Raw genomic sequence first — 25,116 nt, forward strand, 5'->3', positions numbered from 1 at the left:
CATTCCCTGCCCAAGGAGTGAACCCAGGACCCCTGCGCTGGGAGCACAGAGTCTTAGCCAAGTCCCCAAGGTGAGCCACAGTTACAAAAAAAAAATGCAAGAAGTTCCAGTTTACGGAAATGTGAGGTTGAGCATCATAGAGCAATGTCTTATAAACAAGTAAACTCACAATAAAATAGAACCTTGAGCACACAGTGGAATATTCATTCATTCACACATTTTAGCCTCTGTCAATTTAGAGTAGACAGCTTTTCCAGCCTTTACATTCCAATAATGAAAACAATTCTAAGGCATGAGGAGAATGATCTGAAAATGCTCATCATCTTAGGAGCATCTGAATTTAATGAACAGGTTGAAGGGTCAAAGGGACATTATTATGAGGAAATCAATTCCTGAGGATACAATTTTACCTTTGAGCACATAAGACTTTAGTTGGGTAAAGGATACACTGCATCACAAAGGTGGCATTCAAATTTCTAAGTAAAGTCTGACATTGATAGAGTCCACTCACCACAGTTGGTTCCCTAAGACGCCCTCAAGACAAGAAAAAGATTCTGATTCACTTACTAGTTTCAGCTGATTTTTGTTTAAGTCATGCAAAACAGTTCACCATTTGCATTCTCTAAAAAAGCTGAATTTATTCTTTCATCTTCTCCATTAAGACTGATAACTTTTCTCCCCCTGCACTCTGCAGGACAAAGGAGAGGAAATGGCAGAGAGAAAGTCGATTCCCAGGGCTTTTGTGAATTGACAATCAGGAGACCTGAACTAAAGCAGTGATGAGGGAAGAGTGAAAACAGAGCAGCTGGCAGTTCCCAGAACCTAAGGACCCACTGGGGGCCAGAAAGGCAAGTCTCAACAGGAAGACACTCAGACACTGCTGTGTTCATTGAGAAAGGGGAAGAAAAGAGTCTCCCAGGGTAGGGGATAGAGAGAGAAAGCAAAGCAAAGTTTTCAAAAAGGTAAACAGCCAGTCCTTTCCCATTTATTCCAGCCCAGGCCTTAGTGCTGCCAGTTTAGCCTGGAAGGTATGATGGCTGGATACCTTTGTCCCAGAGGAAAGCAGTCCCTGAAATTATGGCTGCTAAATTAGGAAAATTAGAAGTTGCCAGAAAATGTGAGAAAGTAAGAAGCTTATTTTTCATGGTTCTGAGTAAATGTTTCAAGAGGGGTGATAGCTAAGTAAGAAAAAGCCACTCTCTCCCCATCTAAAGGCACCATTAGAAGCCAAACATATAAGATATAAGACACACATGATTCTGTTTATATAAAATATGAAAAGAGTTACTCCTCACCACTGTTAGAACTCAGAGCAGCTGTTAGACTTTGGCGAGGGGAAGTTTATGACCGGGAGGAAGCAGAAGGGGGGCTTCTGGGAGTGGGCAAGGCTGTGTTTTGATCTGGGTGTTGACTATCTGGTTGTGTCCAGTTTTGAAAATTCATCGAGCTGTAATACCTGTGTTAGCTGCGCTTCTCTCTATGTACATTGTTTTAGTTGTTTCAGTCGTGTCTGAGTCTGTGTAACCCCACATACTGTAGCCCGCCAGGCTCCTCTGTCCATGGGATTCTCCAGGGAAGAGTACTGGAGGGGGTTGCCATTTCCTTCTCCAGGGGATCGTCCCGAACCAGGGACCAAACCCAGGTCTCCGGCACTGGCGGGCGGATTCTTCACCACTGAGCCCCCTGGGAAGCCCCTATGTGCAATGTGTGTTGTGTGCCTAGTCTCTCAGCCATGTCCGATTCTTTGCAACCCCGTGGACTGTAGCCCACCAGGCTCCTTTGTCCACAGAGATTCTCCAGGCCAGAATACTGGAGTGGGTAGCCTTTCCCTTCTCCAGGGGATCTTCCCAACCCAGGGATCGAACCCAGGTCTCCCACATTGCAGGCGGATTCTTTACCATCTGATCCACCAGTTCAGCAAAAGGATTAAAAAGGAAGCATACGGCTACTCTTCTTACATACTCTCATGACTGGCCTAGGTTAACAGCTTGTTAATGAATAAAACTGTTATTTTCAGAGCCTACAAATCAGAAAAAATTTACCTCTACTTCAAGCTCCCAATCCCTTATGAGCAAAAACTATCAGGAGCTGAACACATTAAAAAACAGAAGATACATGCAAATTTGGCCTCATTGAATTAGTTAAGTTACTAATTCTCTAAATTAATCCATGAGTTTAGATATTTTGTAAATGAATTTGATGCTCATAGGATTCAATCCATCATATGCTGATGATTACTGAAAAAAAAACTTACTTACTTTTAATACACTGTTAGACTCGGTGTTACCTATAGGTGATATCTAAAACTGACCCTCGCAGATTTCTCTTGAACAGTCTACTGAGTTTCAGTCTAGTTGTTTTGATGGCATTCCTTAGGTGGTGGTGGTGGTGGTTTAGTTGCTAAGTTGTGTCCGACTCTTGAGATCCCATAAACTGTAGCCTGCCAGGCTCCTCTGTCCATGGGATTTTCCAAGCAAGAATACTGGAGTGGGTTGCCATTTCCTTCTCCAGAGGATCTTCCCATCCCAGGATTGAACCCGGGTCTCCTGCATTGCAGGCAGATTCTTTACCGACTGAGCTATGAGCGAAGCCCCATTCCTCAGGTAGTGGGTATTATTAACTTGTCTATGAAAGGATCTCTGAGAATCTGACTAACCTCTCCTGAGAAATGCCCTGCAGCAGGAAGTGTTTGTAAGCTACGCTAAAGCCATTCGTAACTCCTTCTCCATCCATTATTTGACCAGACGAAGTAAGACACCAAACTCTCCATGGCCTTGTGGACAGGGAAGGTCAGGCGACCAAGATATTGCTGAATAATCAGATGCCAGAGGACAACTACTTGAACTTCTAGGTGGGGCTTTCAGGAGAGTTCTTACTTTCCAGATGATAAGATTCCTACTGATGGTCAGAGTTCTTCTGTTCCTTTACCCCCTGCTCTTCTACTTTAACTAGTGGGGCAACAGTCATCTGTCAACTATTAGGTGATGAACATTAGGATGCAGAAGCTAATTAAGATGGTGAGGGGGAAAGATACAAAAAGGAGGGATCTGTGTATTACCACGCCAGCCCAGTGCTCCCAACACCAATGACTGGGTTTCCGTTACTTGTAGCTAAAGGCATTCCTTACAGATTGTTCACTAGCTTGCTCTGGACCCCTGGGCATAGGTTCCTGGTTTAGGAAGATGAAGACCAAATTGAGACACCCAAAATTCATGACTCAGGCCTTAAGGGTGAGTTAGATAGGTCATAACCTTAATCTAAACTAAGATGCATCAACACTTACACATTTATGAATCCCTATTCTGGCGAAACAGGCAAATTTGGCCTTGGAGTACAGAATGAAGCAGGGCAAAAGCTAATAGAGTTTTGCCAAGAGAACGCACTGGTCATAGCAAACACCCTATTCCAACAACACAAGAGAAGACTCTACACGTGGACATCACCAGATGGTCAACACCGAAATCAGATTGATTATATTCTTTGCAGCCAAAGATGGAGAAGCTCTATACAGTCAGCAAAAACAAGACCGGGAGCAGACTGTGGCTCAGATCATGAACTGCTTATTGCCAAATTCAGACTTAAATTGAAGAAAGTAGGGGAAACCACTAGTCCATTCAGGTATGACCTAGATCAAATCCCTTATGAGTATACAGTAGAAGTGACAAATAGATTTAACCAACTAGATCTGATAGACAGAGTGCCTGATGAACTATGCACAGAGGTTCGTGACATTGTACAGCAGACAGGGATCAAGACCATCCTCATGGAAAAGAAATGCAAAAAAACAAAATGGCTGTCTGAGGAGGCCTTACAGATAGCTGGGAAGAGAAGAGAAGCGAAAAGCAAAGGAGAAAAGGAAAGATATTCCCGTCTGAATGCAGAGTTCCAAAGAATAGCAAGGAGAGATAAGAAAGCCTTCCTCAGCGATCAATGCAAACAAATAGAGGAAAACAACAGATTGGGAAGACTAGAAATCTCTTCAAGAAAATTAGAGATACCAAAAGAACATTTCATGCAAAGATAGGCTCGATAAAGGACAGAAATGGTATGGACCTAACAGAAGCAGAAGATATTAAGAAGAGGTGGCAAGAATACACAGAAGAACTGTACAAAAAAGATCTTCACGACCCAGATAATCACGATGGTGTGATCACTCACCTAGAGCCAGACATCCTGGAATGTGAGGTCAAGTGGGCCTTAGAAAGCATCACTACGAACAAAGCTAGTGGAGGTCATGGAATTCCAGTTGAGCTATTTCAAATCCTGAAAGATGATGCTGTGAAAGTGCTACACTTGCTATGCCAGCAAATTTGGAAAACTCAGCAGTGGCCACAGAACTGGAAAAGGTCAGTTTTCGTTCCAATCCCAAAGAAAGGCAATGCCAAAGAATGCTCAAACTACCGCACAATTGCACTCATCTCACATGCTAGTAAAGTAATGCTCAAAATTCTCCAAGCCAGGCTTCAGCAATACGTGAACCATGAACTTCCAGATGTTCAAGCTGGTTTTAGAAAAGGCAGAGGAACCAGAGATCAAATTGCCAATATCCGCTGGATCATTGAAAAAGCAAGAGAGTTCCAGAAAAACATCTATTTCTGCTTTATTGACTATGCCAAAGCCTTTGACTGTGTGGATCACAATAAACTGTGGAAAATTCTGAACGAGATGGGAATACCAGACCATCTGACCTGTCTCTTGAGAAACCTGTATGCAGGTCAGGAAGCAACAGTTAGAACTGGACATGGAACAGACTGGTTCCAAATAGGAAAAGGAGTCCGTCAAGGGTGTCTATTGTCACCCTGCGTATTTAACTTATATGCAGAGTACATCATGAGAAATGCTGGGCTGGAAGAAACACAAGGTGGAATCAAGATTGCCGGGAGAAATATCAATAACCTCAGATATGCAGATGACACCACCTTTATGGCAGAAAGCGAACAAGAACTAAAGAGCCTCTTGATGAAAGTGAAAGAGGAGAGTGAAAAAGTTGGCTTAAAGCTCAACATCCAGAAAACTAAGATAATGGCATCTGGTCCCATCATTTCATGGGAAATAGATGGGGAAACAGTGGAAACAGTGTCAGACTTTATTTTTTTGGGCTCCAAAATCACTGCTGATGGTGATTGCAGCCATGAAATTAAAAGATGTTTACTCCTTGGAAGGAAGGTTATGGCCAACCTAGATAGCATATTTAATAGCAGAGACATTACTTTGCCAACAAAAGTCCGTCTAGTCAAGCCTATGGTTTTTCCAGTGGTCATGTACGGATGTGAGAGTTGGATGGTGAAGAAAGCTGAGCGCTGCAGAATTGATGCTTTTGAACTGTGGTGTTAGAGAAGACTCTTGAGAGTCCCTTGGACTGCAAGGAGATCCAATCAATCCATCCTAAAGGAGATCAATCCTGGGTGTTCATTGGAAGGACTGATGTTGAAGCTGAAACTCCAATACTTTGGCCACCTCATGCAAAGAGTTGACTCATTGGAAAATACCCTAATGCTGGGTGGGATTGGGGGCAGGAGGAGAAGGGGACGACATAGGATGAGATGGTTGGATGGTATCACTGACTCGATGAACATGGGTTTGGGTGAACTCCGGGAGTTGGTGATGGACACGGAGGCCTGGCGTGCTGCAATTCATGGGGTTGCAAAGAGTTGGACACGACTGAGCGACTGAAGTGAACTGATTCTGGGCGAGAGAATCTACACTACTTACTGCGTAGTAGATATACCATATACTGAATGCGTCAGAAATTCCACAGGAAAGTAATTCTTGTGAGCTAGAGGTGTTGGGGCTGTTAGGACATGAAAAGTGGGTGTGAGTATGAGGTAGGAATATCCTGATAATGAACAACCAGGAATAACAAGTCCATCAGCCTGGCTACACCAGAATTTTCCATGGGCTCTGAGTTTTAACAGTGGCAGATGCTCAACTGCAGAGACTAGGTATCCATATATTTTTTTCTGTAGTCAGTGAACAGTTGAGAATTTGAGTTGAGAGGGATGTGCACCAATTGATAATGAGGAAAAAAAAAGTGGTAATGTGTTAATTCACCCATTCATCCAAGGATCCCACTAAGTGTATCTCAAAGCCACACATCAGTGGTTCAATCAACAACACTGACTGTGCTTTTACCAAGTGCCAGGTGCTGTTGCAGGCACCAGGGGTGGATGAGTGAATGTGATAAAGCCTGTGGTTTCTTGGAATATATTTTAGTAGAGAAGGCACAATATGGGCAAATAAATAACAACTATGCAAAAAATACGGTAGAAAGGAAAGACAAGTGTGTTAACAAGTGACTACAAAAGATGTGTGTGTGGTGGGGGACAGGGGCAGCTTCTCAAATAGGATGGACAGGGCATGGCCATGGAGAAAAGGTCGTGGGCGTGAGACTTAGAATGCTGAAAGAGTCAAGGTGGGTTAAGACAGGAGTAAGCGCATGTGCAAAGACCCTGGCATGAGGGTAAGCATGAGGACAACCAAGAAAAAAATAAAAACCCACAACAAAGAGCCAGTGAACTCGTGGAGGTGGTGGTGGGGGTGGAAGAGGGTGAGGCAGGGGTTGCTGCTGCTGCTGCTAAGTCGCTTCAGTCGTGTCCGACTCTGTGCGACCCCATGGACGGCAGCTCACCAGGCTCTGCCGTCCCTAGGATTCTCCAGGCAAGAATACTGGAGTGGGCTGCCATTTCCTTCTCCAGTGCATGAAAGGGAAAAGTAAAAGTGAAGTTGCTTAGTCGTGTCCGACTCTTAGCGACCCAATGGACTACAGCCTACCAGGCTCCTCCGTCCATGGGATTTTCCAGGCAAGAGTACTGGAGTGGGGTGCCATTGCCTTCTCCGAGGCAGGGGAGAAGTGTACATTAGGGAGATTAAGGAGGTGGAGACAGACAGGTAGCGGGTTACCCAGCAAGGCGGTGTCGGTTATGATAAGAAACAGCATGTTTATTTATACTCAATGGAATGATCAAATCTGATTTGTTTCAAAGATGACTCTGGTTGCCAGATGGAGAGCAGGCACTAGGGTGACGAGAATGGAAGCCGGGAGTCTGGTTATGGACATTGTGCTGGAAGCTAGAGATATACGGGGGCACAAGGGTAATTCATGGGGGCTAATAGCCCAAAGCACAATGATATCATCACCTGTAGAAACATAAAATTACTACTGTGATTCCCTGGTGGCTCAGACAGTGAAGAGTCTGCTTGCAGTGAGGGAGACCCGGGTTCGATCCCTGGGTCAGGAAGATCCCCTGGAGAAGGAAATGGCAACCCACTCCCACTTGTCTGGAAAATCCCATGGATGGAGGAGCGTGGTAGGCTACAGTCCATGGGGTCGCAAAGAGTCAGACATGACTGAGCGACTTCATTTTCTTTTCTTTCTTTATGGAGGAGTAGGAGGCCCAAAATGAGAGCTGAGCAGGTCTGGAGGTGTATGACAAGGCATCCACAAGGAAGGGAACCGAAAGGTGACCTAAGTAAAGCTCAAAGTTAATGAAGTCCAAGGACTAAAGACAGCTCCCCACAAGGTGGAACGGGAAGAGCAGTGCAAAGGCCCTGTGGTAGGGGGAGAGGAGAACCTGACCGCCTGAAGCAGAATCAGCTGAAGAGAACATAAAGGGCGCAAAGAAGGACAAGCAGCAACAACATGGAGCAGGGGGCAGCTCATGACCTGCTCCTGTGCATCTCGTGAGCTAAGGGTGATTGTCAAAATTTTAAAGTGCTGTAAGATGAATGGGAAAAGAAAACAAACACAAAGAAAAATATGTGACAGAGGCCGTATGTGGCCTGCAGAGCCTCAAATGTTATTTGGCTCTTTACAGAAATACTGCCACCCCCTGGCATGGATGGTGGGTTGGGGGTGACGGGGACAGGAAGCATGGGAGGCTGTATCCTGATGTGAGGACACAAGAGATACAAGGAAATAAAGTGAGAGTCCTCATGGGCTTTAGGAAGTCCAAGTTCTAAAATTCTATTAATACAGCAGAAACTACAGTGATCTGTCTCTAGCCTCCTTCAGAGAGGGCAGAATGCAGGCTCCAAGGCTCCAAGGCTTCTGTGTTGCAGAATGCATAAAAATATGAAGTATGGGACCCGACTGCTTGGTTCTGAATCTCAGGTCTGTGATCATGAACAAATTACTTAACCTCTCCGGGGCTCCTTCTCCTCATCTGTAAATGGCAAACTTGTAACAGGAAGCTTCACAGGGGTATGATGGAAAACATATGGGTTAAAATTTGCCAAGTACTTAGAAGAGCACCTGACCCACAACAAGTACCATGTAAGAGAGAAATAAAGCCAAGACCACATGCACAGTACTTGGCACAACACCCATTTCAGGTGTGTGAATGAATGAATGATGTATGACTAAATTCCACAGAAATATTCCTCCAAAACACTCAAAATCAATGTAATCTCTGACAACTACAAGCACAGTTTGATTTTCTTTATCAGAAAACAAAAGAGTCATATGTTAGGCAGTCCTAGGAAAGATCTAAGAGAGGGGAATACAAAATTACTTAATCTTTAAAGTTCAGAAAACCACCTTACCTGTCTCTTGAGAAGCCTGTATGCAGGACAAGAAGCAACAGTTAGAACTTGAGATGGAATAATGGACTGGTTCAAAATTGGGAAAGGAGTACGTCAAGGCTGTATACTGTCACCCTGCTTATTTAATTTATACGCAGAGTACATTATGCGAAATGTTGAGCTGGATGACTCACAAGTTGAAATCAAGATTGCCAAGAGAAATATCAACAACCTCAGATATGCAGATGACACCACTTTAATGGCAGAAAGAGAAGAGAAACTAAAGAGTCTCTTGATGAAAGTGAAAGAGGAGAGTGGAAAAGCTGGCTTAAAACACAACATTCAAAAAAAGAAGATCATGGCATCCAGTCCCATCACTTCATGGCAAATAGATGGGGAAAAAGTGGAAACAGTGACAGATTTTATTTCCTTGGGCTCCAAAATCATTGCAGACAGTGACTACTAACATGAAATTAAAAATCGCTTGCTCCTTGGAAGAAAAGCTATGACAAATCTAGACAGCATATTAAAAAGCAGAGACATTACTTTGCCAATCAAGGTCTATATAGTCAAAGCTAAGGTTTTTCCAGTAGTCATGTATGGATGTGAGAGCTGGACCATAAAGAAGGCTGAACACTGAAGAACTGATGCTTTTGAACTATTGTGCTGGAGAAGACTCCTGAGAGTCTCTTGGACAGCAAGGAGATCAAATCAGTCCATCCTAAAGGAAATCAACCCTGAATATTCATTGGAAGGACTGATGCTGAAGCTTCAATACTTGGGCCACCTGATGTGAAGAGCCACTTTACTAGAAAAGACCCTGATGCTGGGAAAGATTGAGGGCAAGAGAATGGGGCAGCAGAGGATGAGATGGTTGGATGGCATCACCGACTCAATGAACATGAGTTTGAGCACTCTGGGAGACAGTAAAGGAAAGGGAAGCCTGGCGTGCTGCAGTCCACAGGGTCGCAAAGTGTCGGACATGACTTAGCAATTCAACAACAACAACAACAAAGTTCAAAAACCCTATGTGACAGACTGTATTTTCAGAATTCTATCACCCCATGGTCTTACTAATATGAATAGAATCCAGTGTTAAATTTATGGGTGTGTTGGTTACTAAAGTTCTTGCAATTCAGAAAACACATGGTATTCACTGAAGGATGCTAGGAGTGAAAGAAAACTGAAGGAAAATTATACTAATGATAGCTTAGCACAAAAGCAACTTTGCCTCATGCCAATTTTTAAATGCTGCCCTGTTTAATCTAGTGAGTGTCTAAAACACAAGAAGAGCAAAGAGATAAGAGAAGCATTAAAGCAAGGTCTGGTGTAACTAGCAGCACTCATTTAGAACATTTGAAAAACAATTTATCTTTTCTTCATTTTCTCAATACATACTCATAATAAGAAAAATATTCCAGGAACACAGAAACAATCCAAATAGAACCTCTAGGACATAAGACAAATCAGAGGATGGGCAGTTTCTAAGAAAACTGGTACAGCTTCTTTGGTAACTTGGTGTCATGATATTAAAAGGGCTGTTCTGAATCCTAATTGTTAAGGATGTAAGACACTAGGTCTGGTCTTGCCTGGGATTTGGTGTGGAAAACCATGCAGAGAAGACCAATTCTCAGGTTTAGGAAAAATCTGACTGTCTGATGATATTTTAAAAATATTGTTAATTTTGTGGGTGAGATAATGTCATTAGGGCTCTGTTGAAAAATGTTCTTAGATTTTTGATATAGCCTAAAGTATTTAGTATACTTGCTGTCTTAACTTTAATCATAAAAATATGTGGAAAGGGAGAAAATGATATTCTAGCAAGACTTAAGAAATATTAAGGTTTGAATATAATTACTGTAAGAGGCTAAATTGCTTTTTTAAATGACTATCTCCGAGGCAAGAAAAGCCATGTATAATCAAAAGCAGATTCTTTTCCTGACAGCTTCATGAGCCAACCAGGACTAAAGAGAAGCACCTAAGGTGATTACAAACTTTCAGAGTCATTTTAAAATCTTGATACATGAAATAAAATCTTGGTTAACTAGACATTATGCCAGAAAACTCTGAATGAGCAAATTCTGTGTATCCAAAGATTTGATTGTGTATATTTGGGACAGAAAGTTGACAATATATGATCCTTCGTTATTTAACATATTTGAGTGGGTTCTCGGTTCCAGTGAGTCTGTTCCAGACCCTGAAGTTATTGCTGGGAATAAAACAGACAAAATTCCCCACTCTCCTGGTTGCTTTTGTTGTTTAGTCACTAAGACGTGTTCGACTCTTTGCGACCCCATGGGCTATAGCCCACCAAGCTCCTCTGTCCATGAGATTTCCCAGGCAAGAATACTGGAGCGGGTTGCCATTTCCTTCTCCAGCAGATCTTTCAGATCCAGGGATCGAGCGAAACTGGGAGGTGGGGGAGAGATACAGTAGGAGTTCTAGATTAACAGATACACACTACTATATATAAAAGAGATAAACAACAAGGTCATACGTATAGCACAGGGAACTATATACAATATCTTGTAATAACCTATAATGGGAAAGAATCTGAAATGATAACTGAATCACTTTGTTGTACACCTAAAACTAACACAACATTGTAAATGTACTATATCTTAACAAAAAAGAATGAAAGTACTAATAAGGGAATATGCCCTGAACAGGTGCCCTTTCAGCAAAGGATACGTGCCTAGCATCCTTCTCCATTGTGTCCACATGCAGGAACTAATAAAAGCTATAGATGTTTCGTGCATGAAATGGCCACAAAGCTCTTTAGAAAAGCCACAAAGCAAGATCCAGCCTCACATTTCTTTTGAGAACACCTTTGAAGTACCTGCTCTTTGGAAAGGAGTGAAGCTCTCTGATTCTGTGGTTCCCCCCTCATCTCTCCTGTGAAAAAATAAGCAGTTCTACTTAGGAAGCAATGACAAGTAACGCTGTTCCTTCCTCCAGCACAGGCAGAAACTGCTTCAAGCCCTCGTCTTGCCCCAGATTCTCAGGGAGGGGCCTCCATTCCCAGGAAGAAATAGATACAGGCAGACCTCGTTTTATCGCACTTCATAAATACTGCATTTTTCACAAATTGAAGGTTGTGGCAGCAAGCCTATCAGTGTCATTTTCCAAAAGTATTTGTGTCCCAGTCCAGTCGTTCTCACAATATTTCCAATCTTTTTGTTATTATATTTGTCATGGTGATCTATGGTCAGTGATCTCTGATATTACTACTACAAAAAGTTAACGACTGGCTGAAGACTCAGATGATAGCATTTTTAGCAATAAAGCATTTTTAAATGCTTTATTTAAGTATGCACACTTTTTTTTGGACAGTGCTATTGCACACTTGAGACTACAGTATAAGTACAAACTACTTATATATACCAGGGAACAAAAAAATTGTATGGTTCCCTTTGTCGTGATGCTTGCTTTATTGCGGCGGTCTGGAACCCAACCCATCGTATCTCCAAGGTCTGCCTATACATCTGTCTACACCCAACCTCAGGTGGTACTGTCACTAGTGGGCAGAATGCAGGCTTTGGATACATTAGGAAGGACCCTGTATTACAGACTGAGGAGTTTGCCCTTATTCCACCGGTGGTACAGAGCCATGTAGAAAAGCTTTAAGCAGAAGAGTGGCAAGACTGGTTGCATTTCAACAGGTATGAGCTGGCAGAAGTATGAAAGACAGATAGGTTTGGGGTGACCAGAGGGCAAGGGAGAAGGCTCTCGAGGAGTCTAGCTGAGGAGGACTCGGGAAGTGAGAGCACTGAGAAAATAACACGACAGAACTGGTAGCTATTTGGATGGAGGGGGTTAGTGGGAAGATGAAGCTGATGTCTCCAGAGGGAGAAACTGGGCGGAGAACAGTTACTAACAGCAGTAGAGGATACAGCAGGGAGAATGGCCAGGAACAGAAATGTATGGGTTCAGCTTTGACCACGATGGAATTTAGATGCTAGATTCTTAAATATATTGCAGAAGCCTCCAGCAGACAGGTGCAAATGAAGGACTAGAAATCTAGGACACAAATACATAAATTTGGGAAGCATTGTTCCATTTCCAGTAAGTACAATGGTGCTATACATTTTTGTTCGTTTTTTGGCAGGGGCAGTAAAGCAGGAAAGGATATAACTTTATTGCTTTTCCAGGCAAAGGGAGACACACTGGGCTTCTGCCTCGAAAAACTATTTGTGTCCCTGTTGTTGCTTTTTAAAATTGAAGAGCTACCCTTCTTGAAAGATCACAGATAACAGAGCAGATGGCCACTTACTGTCTGCATTGCTATGTTCTGTTAGAATATGTTCTGTTCCGATACCACATGTAACTAGTAACAGAATCTAGCCTTCTGAGGTCTAATTATGCCATTCTTCCCTGACACCCCTCATGCCCTACAAGCATAATTCAATCTGTTTCCCAATTACAAGATTAATGTGAAAAATTCCTTGAGAAGATGCTCTCTAGTATGGATTAACCAAGGCATTTTACTATGTTTCAAACAATAGCATAATAAAAGCTCAGTCAAAATGTTAGCAGATACATACAGTGGACCAGGCATTCGGCTAGATTCTAAGTCTCTCAAAGAGAAAAGGCTAAGGAGGTCCCTGCTCTCAGGAAGCTTACATTCCATTGGGGGACAGACAGACAATAGGCAAATAAAATAGCAACGGTGTCATTAGTGTCAGGGCTAAATACAGAGGTAGGTAAGACTGAGCATATTGGGAAAAGGGTGTCTTGAAAAGAATAATCAGGGGAATTCATTTTGAGAAGCTGAACAGAAATCCAGACAACTGAGGAAAAACCTGTATACAGAGATTCATTAGTCTTGGGGTGGGGAAAGCTCATCATGCTGACTTGTGTGATGTAAAGTCAGCAGCGGGGAGAGAGGCAGAGGGTGAGGCTGGAGAAGCGGCAAGGAGCTGGATCAGAGAATCTTTATTCAGTTATTTTTTTAAAGCTGTGGCACGTGGGATCTAGTCCCCTGACCAGGGATTGAACTGGGCTTCCTGTATTGTGAGTGCTGAGTTTTAGCCACTGGACCACCAAGGAAGTCTCGTATCCTATGAATATTAAGATTCTTCTACTCAGAGGCCATTCGGGCCTGTTTGTACTGGTCCCTTGATTAGGGAGGTGAAGAGGTTATGAGGAAAACTACTACTTTTTCAACCAATGCCAATGACAGAAAAAAACCTATTTTTCTAATTAGGAGTCAGGGCTGAAGATCACAGATGTTCTAGATATAAAATCATGACAGAGACGGGATACACAAAGTTAATTAAATTTCCCAACGTGTGGGTTGGAAAAGAACATTTTCACATGGAAGGAAGTGGGAAAGCCTGTCTTGTTAGGAATGGCCTGTGCTTACGTACTGCCAAATGTGTTTCAGTAGCGATAACGAGCTGTATTTGAGGTTGGACGCTCAGTGGGTTAGGTATATAGAGATGCTGTAAAAGTGTGGTCTTGGCATCCTGCTCCTCTCTGACTGGTTCTACCATCATTAAATTCCTTCAAATGCAATGTTGCTGGCCTGTGACTATAAACATTTTTATAAAACCAAAGTGCTTCATTACCACTTCAACATGTGTGTGACTTCTTGGCTCCAATTTTCTGACAATCTTAACTATAAAATTCTCCCGAGAACTACTTGAGGCTAGCCGACTAACACTGAAAGGAGGTACAAACACTTAAACAGAAACAATGAACTGCGTGTTCCAGGAAGTAAAGGATTCAAATTTTGATATACATTTTCCCTGATTTATCAGTCAAGCTGAAGATAGCATAATTCTTCTGAAACAATTTAAACATAAAATGAAGGTATTCACATATACAGAAGTTGAAAGCAAAATGCTTTCCTGCTATTTGAACATCTCTCAAATTTCTTTTTTAAATGTCCAGAAGAGCCCAATTGATCCACATTAATTTTTAGTCATTTTCCAATCCTAGGAAATCATATTTTCTACTCTTCTTTTCCTTCCCTCAATTAAAAGGACTCCTGCATATTTAAAGTCATAAATTATCATTACGGTTGTTTACAATCCAAGTTTATTTTAATAAGGTTCTCAGTCTCATCTAGGACAGAAAGTCCTTAAGTCATTATCTCTTATTTTTGATTATAATAATTACAAGGCCTACAACACTTTCTAAAGATCTAATTAAAAAGGGACATGTCATAATAGCAAACCAGAGGTGGGGTATTAGTCATTGCACCCTAAGGAGAGCTTTTCTCTTTGACAGTGTGAGAGTGAGTTGATTAAGGAAACATCAGCCTCACACTGGCCTGTCCTCACAATTCCAAGCTGTGCATTATAAACAAGTCAACGGTACATTTTACACTTCAACATACATCTATATCGATTCTTTAACTCAGTTCTGAAAGCAAAAACAGGTTATTCTAATTTTTTCCATGTTAGAAGTTAAGAAACGGGCTCAAGAAAATTTTATTAGGTCCAAATCACACTTTATTTTTACTTTTTAATTAATTTTTATTAGAGTATAGTTGCTTTAAAATGTTGTGTTAGTTTCTGCTGTACAGCAAAGTGAATCAGCAATATTTTTACATATATCCTCTCTTTTTTGGATTTCCTTCCTATTTAGGTCACCATAGAGCATTAAGTCGGAGAAGGCAATGGCACCCCACTCCAGTACTCTTGCCTGGAAAATCCCGTGGACGGAGGAGCCTAGTAGGCTGCAGTCCATGGGGTCACAAAGAGTCAGACACAACTGAGCGACTTCACTTCACTTTTCACTTTCCTGCATCGGAGAAGGAAATGGAAACCCACTCCAGTGTTCTTGCCTGGAGAATTCCAGGGACGAGGGAGCCTGGTGGGCTGCCATCTATGGGGTCACACAGAGTCGGACACGACTGGAGTGACTTAGCAGCAGCAGCAGCAGAGCATTAAGTAGAGTCCCCTGTGCTATACAGCAGGTTCTCATGAGTTATCTATTTTATATGTAGTATCAATAGTGTATATATGTCAATCCCAATTCATTCTAGCCCCCTTTCCCCCTTGGTATCTGTACATTTGTTCTCTACATCTGTGTCTCTATTTCTGCTTTGCAAATAAGATCATTTATACCATTTTTTTCTAAATTCCACATGTATGGGTTACCTTTCAAAGATGCTTCTAAAGCAAAGATCATCTTATTCACTAACAAGTTGTTTCTTTCCTAAACTACTTGGGTGCACCTACTACATTAGATTTCTATCTCCACACAGATTTTTTTTTAGTGCAAATTCGTTCTATCATCATTAAGTGACCATAAATGAAATATTGCCCTTTCTTTCGCGAAAAAAAGTGAAAGTGTGTCGCTCAGTCGTGTCCGACTCTGCGATTCTTTCATGATGATAATCTCTTTTCCAAGTTTATAGCTAGTATGTGTTACCATTTTTAGTTTCCACCAACATTAATCTCATGACTACTGGTACTGGAACAGCTGTCATAACAAGGTAGTAACTCTCCACTGTAACCTCTACAACCACAGTAAGAGCTATTCACACTGCCCTGGCAACCTGTTGCTAAGCAGAATACATTGGAAAACCAAGTTCAACTAACAGCAAACAGTGGTTTCAAACGCAAAAGAAGATTTCATTATTTGCTATAAGGAGATACTTACAATAGCAACTCATTTATAAAATTTGAATTACTACTGCACTTCAGTAAAATGGTGTGCTGTGCTGTGCTTAGTTGCTCAGTCATGTCCGACTCTTTGCGACCCATGGACTGCAGCATGCCAGGTGCCTCTGTCCATGGGATTCTCCAGGCAAGAATACTGGAGTGGGTTGCCATGCCCTCCTCCAGGGGATCTTCCCAATCCAGGGGTCGAACCCAGGTTTCCTACATTGTAAGCGGATTCTTTACTGTCTGAGACACCAGGGAAGCACATGGTTTCCTATAAATATATGTTCAAGTAACTTCTAGTACCATGGTATATTTTGGGATATACACTGGCAAATCATTTCCAGAATTACACATTATACTCTACTAAAACAGTGCAGTCAATACACAAGAATTTATAGCCCATTATGTACTCAGCGTTCAGTTCTCCTTATACCTATTTATATGGCACAATGTGTTGAACATAATTAAGATAGGATATAAGTTAAAGCAATGAATATCTGTTTGTTGTATCTTCGAACGTGTAAAGATAGTACAACCAGATTGATGGTCTGAATGTCTTTATTTTTTTAATTTGATGACATTATATGTGGAATACTTTATTGGAACTGACTGTCAAGTTACATTGAGATTTTCCACTGTGCTCAGGGTCTGTGCCCCTAGCCGCTAAGTTGTTCAAGGTTCTACTGTATTCCTATAACTCACACACATCCTCCATTGCACTTTGTCATCATCAGATTATTTGCAACCTAATACCATGTAAACAGCTTTAAGTACAAAGTAAGTGCTATGTAAATAGTTGCTGGTTGGTGCACAGTAAATTCAAGTTTTGCTTCTTTGGAACTTCCTGAAAAAAATGTTTTTGTTTGAGTATTTCTGATTCGTGGTTGCTTGTATCATCAAATACAGAATCATGAATACAGTCAGCTACTGTATCTGGAGATTATTTTCCAGATGATTGACTTCCTTCCAAGGGTTAGGAAAGTTTTTGCTAAGTTCTTTGTGATAGGGTCTTGGTACTGATTTAGACTGAGAGTGGGAAACCTCATGTACTCCTATTTTAGGGCCCCTAGAAACCAATTTACATACAACCAAGTTCAAAATAAAGTTCCAGCATGCAACTGATTGTTACCAGGGCTTCTCAATGAGCCACATGGCTCAAGTGAAGGAAATCTTTTTGAGTATAATATGCTTTTATGTGGATTTTGAGGTCAAAAGAAAAAACAAAAAAATAAATATATAGTTTTAAGGGCCACTGAGACATGAACAATGGTAAATTCCATCTAAACTAGGGGTTCTACATTGAAGATAACAAAATCCAGATGTTGCTTTCAAAAAGGAATTAGTGTTTGGGGGCTACTACTGCCAGAAACCTGTTATAATCATAAGGGTCTGTATTGTCTTCCTTTTTTACTATTTTGTAACCCAGGGAATTTGGACAGTTCAATTAAAAGACATTGGAGGGACATAAACTCAGGAATGGAATTATTGGGTCATATGGTAGTTCTGTTTTTAGTTTTATTTTTGAGAAACCTCTATATTGTTTTCCACAGTGGCTGCACAAATGTAAATTCCCATTAATAGTAAACAAGGTTTCCCTTTTCTCCACATCTTTGCCAACATTTGCTATTTGTGTTCTTTTTGATGAGAACCATTCTAACAGGTATGAGATAATATCTCATTGTAGTTTTTATTTGCATTTCGCTGATAATCAGTAATGTTAAGCATCTTTTCATATGTCTGTTGGCCATCTGCATTTCCTCTTTTGAAAAATGTCTTTTCAGTTCTTCTGCCCATTGTTCTGGAGAAGGCAATGGCACCCCACTCCAGTACTCTTGCTTGGAAAATCCCATGGACGGAGGAGCCTGGTAGGCTGCAGTCGATGGGGTCGCTAAGAGTCAGACACGACTGAATGACTTCACTTTCACTTTTCACTTTTTCACTTTCATGCATTGGAGAAGGAAATGGCAACCCACTCCAGTGTTCTTCCCTGGAAAATCCCAGGGACGGGCGAGCCTGGTGGGCTGCCGTCTACGGGGTCGCACAGAGTCGGACACGACTGAAGCAACTTAGCAGCAGCAGCCCATTGTTCAATCATGTTGCCTGTTTTTTTCATGTTGAGTTGTATGAGCTGTTTGTATATGTTGGATATTAATTCCTTGTCAGTCATGATCATTTGAAACTATTTTCTCCCATTCAGTAGGTTGTTTTTCTGTTTTTACAATGGTTTCCTTTACTGTGCAAAAGCATTTAAGTTTAATTAGATCCCATTTGTTTATTTTTGCTATAGGCAGATGGATCCAAAAAAAATAATGCTGTGACTTATTGCAAAGAGTGTTCTGCCTATGTTTTTCTTTATAAGTTTTTATCTAGTCTCACATTTAGGTCTTTAACCCATTTTGAGTTTATTTTTGTATACGGTATCAGAGAATGTTCTAATTTCATTCTTTTACATGTAGCTGTCCAGTTTTCCCAGCACCACTTATTGAAGAGATTATCTTCTTTCCATCGTATATTCTTGCCTCCTTTGTTGTAGATTAATTGAGCATAGGTTGTGGGCTTCTATTCTGGGTTATCTATCCTTTTCCATTGATCTATGTGTCTGTTTTTGTGCCAGTACCATAACATTTTAATTACCAATTTGAAAAGATACCCGCACCTCAATGTCCATAGCAGATGTATGGATAAGAAAGATGATATATCTCTATATATTTACACACACATATGTATATATAAATACATAGATACATATATAAACACTATGGAATACTACTCAGTGATAAAACACACACACACACGTGTGTATATATTTATATAGAGATATATATGTGTGTGTGTGTATATATATTTATAGAGAGACCCTGGAATACTACTCAGTCATAAAATATATACATGTATTTTGTGTGTGTGTATACATATTTATAAAGAGAGATATATGTGTACATATGTATATACATACACATTCTTTAAAAATTGTATTAAAAAATTAAAAAAAATTAAATCTAAATAAAAAAGACAACGGGAGTACGAAGAGGCCTTCCATGTCTCAGAGTACGAAGAGGCCTTCCATGTCTCAGCGGCGTAAAATTCTCAGCACTGAATAGTCCAACCATCCAAACAACTTTTACACATGAATAATCCCCCAGCACCTCTCATTCAGCCATATCTGGTTACTGGGCAGCTTGCACCCTCAGATCCCAGTGAGCACAATGATCACTGCCAGATGTAGCCTGGGATGGCAGCAATCCCACCCTGAACTTCAAAGGCATCTCCTCTTCCAACCATCACCGCTTAGAAACCTAAACAAACCCCACTGGTTTGGCCACACATCTCTTAACCTGGTTAAAGCTATTAAAGGGTTTTGTTTTTCTTTTTGACATACATGCTATTCAAGCTCATGTAATCCAGAAATTCAACATTTTCAATAAGACCTCAGAGCTGGCAGCCAATTCCCTCAAGAGAAAAATGCAAGCTTCAGCTTCTCTCCTGTTCATCATTTTCAAATTAGTTTCCATATTTCAGTTCAAGGCTCAGTGATACAGTCACAGCCTCACAGTACTAGACGCTGCCAACCCAGCACCATGATACTCAGTTCTCAAAGCCACAAAGATTTGATTTGTTCCATCAAATCTAGTCTTTCGACTCATCCACTGGCAGAGTTTTAAGGCGGTAATGTATCAGTTGCATGATTCACTTTGTGACCCTCCTCCAAAGTTTTTGTCCCCCCCCCCCGAGTATCTACTACCACTTTCTGAAAATGCAGGGTAGAGAAGCAGCTGAAAGATTATATATTCAACAGATTTTAACTCTAGACATCCAGACAAGATGTAAAGTCAAATGAAGTGTCTCTCTCTCAGAGCCAATTTTAAAGACTGAGAAAATATTGATCTACTAATAGACACACAATCTCAGAACAGCCTGAGATCATATAAGGCTACAACAACTTCCCAGGCTAACTGGAAGACAACATGGGCACAACTTCCTCCATGAGTCAATGACAAGTTTTCACAAACCACAAATAATGTGTTTGTGCAATGCACCCTCCACACTAGCATCTGGTGCTTATTTTCTGAGAAAATTTCTTGGAGCACACAGACCACAGTTAAATCAACTATACCTAGCACTGTGCCACCCACAAATCAAGCCTCAGTAAGAACTCCTTAAGCTGACTGCAATAGTCCTCACAATCAAGATTTTATTCCTTATGCTGAGCATCAGTCGTGTTGGTCTCTGCTTAATTTTCTGGGAAATGACTGGAAACAGGATGCACCCAGTGTTATTAGCAACTCTCTGCTTCTGGAACAAAGGTGAGTCGCAACTCCCTGCCAGGCCTGATAAATGGATTTAAAGAAATCTCTTTTAATAGTGTTCATGTAGTAGGTACAACAAAATGTTCCCAATGGTTGTGGCTATGTCAAGGTATTTATTGGGTCACACTTCCTTGCAGGAAAGATAGAGCAAGACACCATGAAACCATATTCCTATTATTTACACTAGAACTCCATCAACAGCTCAAATGAAGCCATGGATACCACTGTCCTCAATTCAAAGTAAGCTTATCATCATTATGTTTTATACTTTGACATGTTACCTTGAGTTGGGGCTACTGGACTATCATTTCCCCTTCATAAATAGTCAGGTTAACATGATGGCTCAAAGGCTATATTATCAGACCCATCCCTATCTTATTTGATTCAGATAATGTGACCAAATCAATAACACCATTAAAATGGCCAAGATATTGACCAAAGGGAGATGTAATTTCTATGTGTATTTCTCTCTGTTCATAACAATCCCATTCTTTACAAAAAAAGACATATCTCTGTGGAGCAATTTACACAGATATAAGAATAAGATGTCCTTCTTTCCTCTCAAAGAGAATTAGATTGAAGAGACCTCTACTAAGGTAGAAGTTGGGTCTATAAATTCTCTGTCCCTTCGTTAATCACATCCCCCTGTCCCTGCAAACAAATAAATAAAAAGCAAGAACTTGAAGAGAAATAGCTTGCCTTTTTCCTAGGCATGTGTCCCAATGTACACATATTTTTTCACATTTCCCATTGTATTAAACTAATCTAAAGCTTTAGAGTAGCCTTGCCTGTAGAATCCCCATGGACAGAGGAGCCTGGCGGGCTACAGTCCATGGGGTCACAAAGAGTCAGACATGACTGAGCCACTAAGCACACAAAGCTTTCGACTATACCTCCACGCCTAACTTCCCTGACCAAAGGTTCACAACTAGGGCAGTTTAGACTACATGGAATCAGCATACACTATACTATGAGTAAAAATTATTTAATCAAAATTATTTATTTTTCTGAAACTTTTTTGATCAAAAGTGAATAAGTTAATCATTCTTAAAGTTATAATTATATGTACTCTTAAGGTAGAATGAAAAAATTTAGCTGAAGAAGAAAAGTGCAGATTATTAATGACATTTCATTACTGCAGAACTAATGGAATGAAAGTCAACAGAAGGGTTCTGTTGGATTTTACACTTGAATATTTACTTGGCAGAAGAAAAAAAATGTAAATTCTCAAGAAGAGATAAATCAGCACAAATATGTTTCCAGCATAGGAAAAGCCCAAATAACATTCATTAAATCAGTCTACAAACAACTAACAGATATTAAAAAGCTGTGAACATTAGACAGGTTAATATATGCAAGGCATTCAGAACAGTGGTTTGCACGTAGCAAGATTATGTAGTATCTCTTATGATTATTACTAGTTGTATACAGACAAGGATATAAGAAGGCAATAAAATTTAGTCCATGCCCTCATCACATTCATAGTCTGAAAACCTGACGATATAAGGAAGGAGTCATGTTCTTAATAATGATAAAAATCCAATATTGGTGAGTATGCAATGATGAAATAAATTAACCTGCTGTCCAAACCTCATTGTAAATGGGCATAAACATTTAAATAAATGTTAAGTGCTGTCAAAACATTCATATCTTTTAACCCTGTTGTCCTATTTTTGGAAAACTATTTTAAAGCAATTATTACGTAACTTGGGAGGCAAATATAGAATTATTAAGGAATTCAAAAGCTTGACTTTTATACTGTAAAAAAAGAAGCAAAAAAAAATCTGACAATGAAGACACAAGTGAACAAATCTTGAAGGAATATACATAATTGAACAGATACATATGAAAATTACAAAATGTATTTTTAAAATATCTAGATGTTACTTAAAAATGAAAATTTTATATTTTAAAGATAACTAAATAAAAACAAAAAGAAGAACAAACAGAAATGTAAAACTTACAATAAAAGTCAAATTACAGGTGCTTCTCTTTGGCCCAAATCTTTCTGAAAAATCACCATATTTTAAATATTTTCTAATTAGATGTAAGGGAAAAATAACTTCAGTGGAGCTAGTCTGCCAGGTCTCTAAATGCTCCAATATTTCGAACATGATCTTTTTTTTGCAGAAAATATGCTAATATTTAGTATAGTCAAAATGAACAGTAGCGACACTAATAAAAGGAAAAAAATAAGTGACATAACGATTAGATTTAATGAAATAACTAGGTGCAAATAAGAAGCCTTAATCATCCATTGTTTCAGCTCTCGATGCAATTAGGTTTGGAAGGTTTATTTTGATCTCAAACATTTCCCTCTGCACAAAAGCTGTGTTCAAAAGGTAGATTCCTGGGGTGTTTGCTTTTCTGTTCACAGGAGATCAGGGTAAGACAAAAGCTTGGAATGGAAGTTGTTGGTTTGTTTTTTTTTTTAAGAAAAATTTCCTTAGTTTTCCAGTACTGAAGAAAGCTTGAAACCAGTTTCTCAACTACAGCTCTATTGACTTTTCTTTGTTGTGGGGCTGTCCTGTGTATTATGGGATGTTTATACCTCTAACCCTGGTCTCTACCCATCAAATGCCAGGAGCCTCTGATCCCCTCCCCCACAACTGAGACAATTGAAAATGTCTGCAGATATTTCCAAAGGTCTCTTGGGTATAAAATCATCCCCAGTGGAGAATCACTGCTCTAAATTAATGTTTGTTTACTCATTTTTTTAAAAAAAACTTTTTATTTTTCATTGGGGGTATAACTGATTAACAATGTTGTGATAGTTTCAGGTGAACCATGAAGGGACTCAGCCATACATATACATATACCCATTCTCCCTCAAATTCCCCTCCCATCCAGGCTGCCGCATAAGCAGAGTTCCATGTGCTATACTGTAGGTCCTTGCTGGTTACCATTTTAAATATAGCAGTGCTTTGTTGTTTAATCGCTAAATCGTGTCTGACTCTTTTGCAACTCCATGGACTGCAGTTCACCAGGCTCCTTTGTTCATGGGATTTCCCAGGCAAAAATACTGGAATGGGCTGCCCTTTCCTTCTCCAGGGGATCTTCCTGACCCAGGGATGGAACCTGCATCTCCGGCCTTGGTAGGAAAGAACTGCTGAGTCACAGAAGTCCTATAGCAGTGTTTGTATATTTTTAAAACCACACAATGCTTGCCAATAGATAATGGAGCTGAGACTGTCTCATGACTATAACTTGTATTTCCTCAAATTTTTGTCTACTGTTATTTTAAAAATTATTATTAATACCTACCATTATTTCTAATAAAGAGCTCCAGTTTCACACTAAGGAACAAAAAATGCTTGCTGGTTCAAATAAGAAAGTCTCTCAAATGGATTTTTATCTGAAAGTTCAAATAAAGATGCATCGTATCTTCATTTACAACTCCAATTTAATTTCATTTTATTCTATTTTATTTACTGAAGCAATTGAAAGATATTCAATTAGTAACTACAGTAAAGGTGCTGTTTATAAATATTCCTATTGCCTCAGTATTTTTTCCCCAATATTTCTGGCTTTAGAGACTTCTGATGCAATTTCACTTAATTCTTGCATATCTGGAATGATATTCGTGGGTAATTTTTGTTTTAAAGCCCAATTAGCTTAACCTTGAGTTACCAGTTATGTCTTTGTGTGTGTTTAACATGAATGCCAAATGAATTTAACTCAAATATTTACTGAGTACCTGGCTTGTAGAAAATTAGGTCAAGTATTTAATAAAAGTCACATAGGCCTCATAACAAATGCAATCTCTTGAATAAACAGGGTAGGCTATTAACCCTACCACCAGGGTCCACTGAACATAATTTTTACATTTTAAGTTTCATTTTGAGCAGATCTATCTACATCTAAGGGTCCATATTTCTGACTTTCACACTTTCTTAAAATATTTTTTAAACGGAATGGAACTCATTCTATGTTGTGATTACCATATCAACCAACTGGAGTTTTTTGATACCTAAGATTTTTTCCACAATCTTTCCATTTTTATCATCCCAGGAATTATTTCATCATTACTCATTAGAAGACCAAATAATAATAAAAGAATGAGGGAATTCTCTAGAAAAATGATGCAATAGGGGAATTATCAGAGTTTTATTACTTTGTTCCCAAAATACTGCATCATCTTTCAAGAAGCAATGAAAGAAGTCTAGGGACTTTCACTGTATGCAAGTAAAAATCAAAAATTCTCATTTTCCACACCGGCAAATAAGAGAAAATTGACAGGAGACATTTCACAATTATTAAACAAATCGGAAGATGACTAAAATTGATTGCATAAGCAAAACCTCAGACCATGACCCTTCAGATGATGATGGTCTAGATGAATTTTCTCAAGCCCAAGAACTGCAAAATGAGCAACGCATTTCTAAGAACAAAAAGAAAATATGGTATTCTCATTTAGTTAGTCATTCTACAGGAAGGATGACATCATTCAGTATTTTGCAACAAAAACAGAAACTATTGCTAAAATTGCTAAAAACATGTGGTAGTATTCTTTCCTTCTTTATGATGTGTGTACAACAAATTTTTATGATGTTTATACAACAGAACCAGTTCAGAAGTAGACAAGTACCAAATGCAAGAGTATCTTAAAAGTGACGAGAAGAACCAATGTAAAATGTATAAAAAAAGGACTGGATTAATGATGTTCCTGA

At 39.9% G+C, this 25,116-nt stretch overlaps 1 protein-coding gene across 10 annotated transcripts in view; it reads right to left on the reverse strand.

The window, feature by feature from the left end:
- Nucleotides 1-25,116, reverse strand: part of APP (amyloid beta precursor protein) — a 292,111-nt gene that overhangs the window by 136,459 nt on the left and 130,536 nt on the right. The window lies entirely within an intron of this gene.

The sequence above is a fragment of the Giraffa tippelskirchi genome, chromosome 2 (assembly GCF_054371585.1).
Source record: "Giraffa tippelskirchi isolate mGirTip1 chromosome 2, T2T-mGirTip1v1.2.pri, whole genome shotgun sequence".
Classification (NCBI taxonomy): domain Eukaryota; kingdom Metazoa; phylum Chordata; class Mammalia; order Artiodactyla; family Giraffidae; genus Giraffa; species Giraffa tippelskirchi.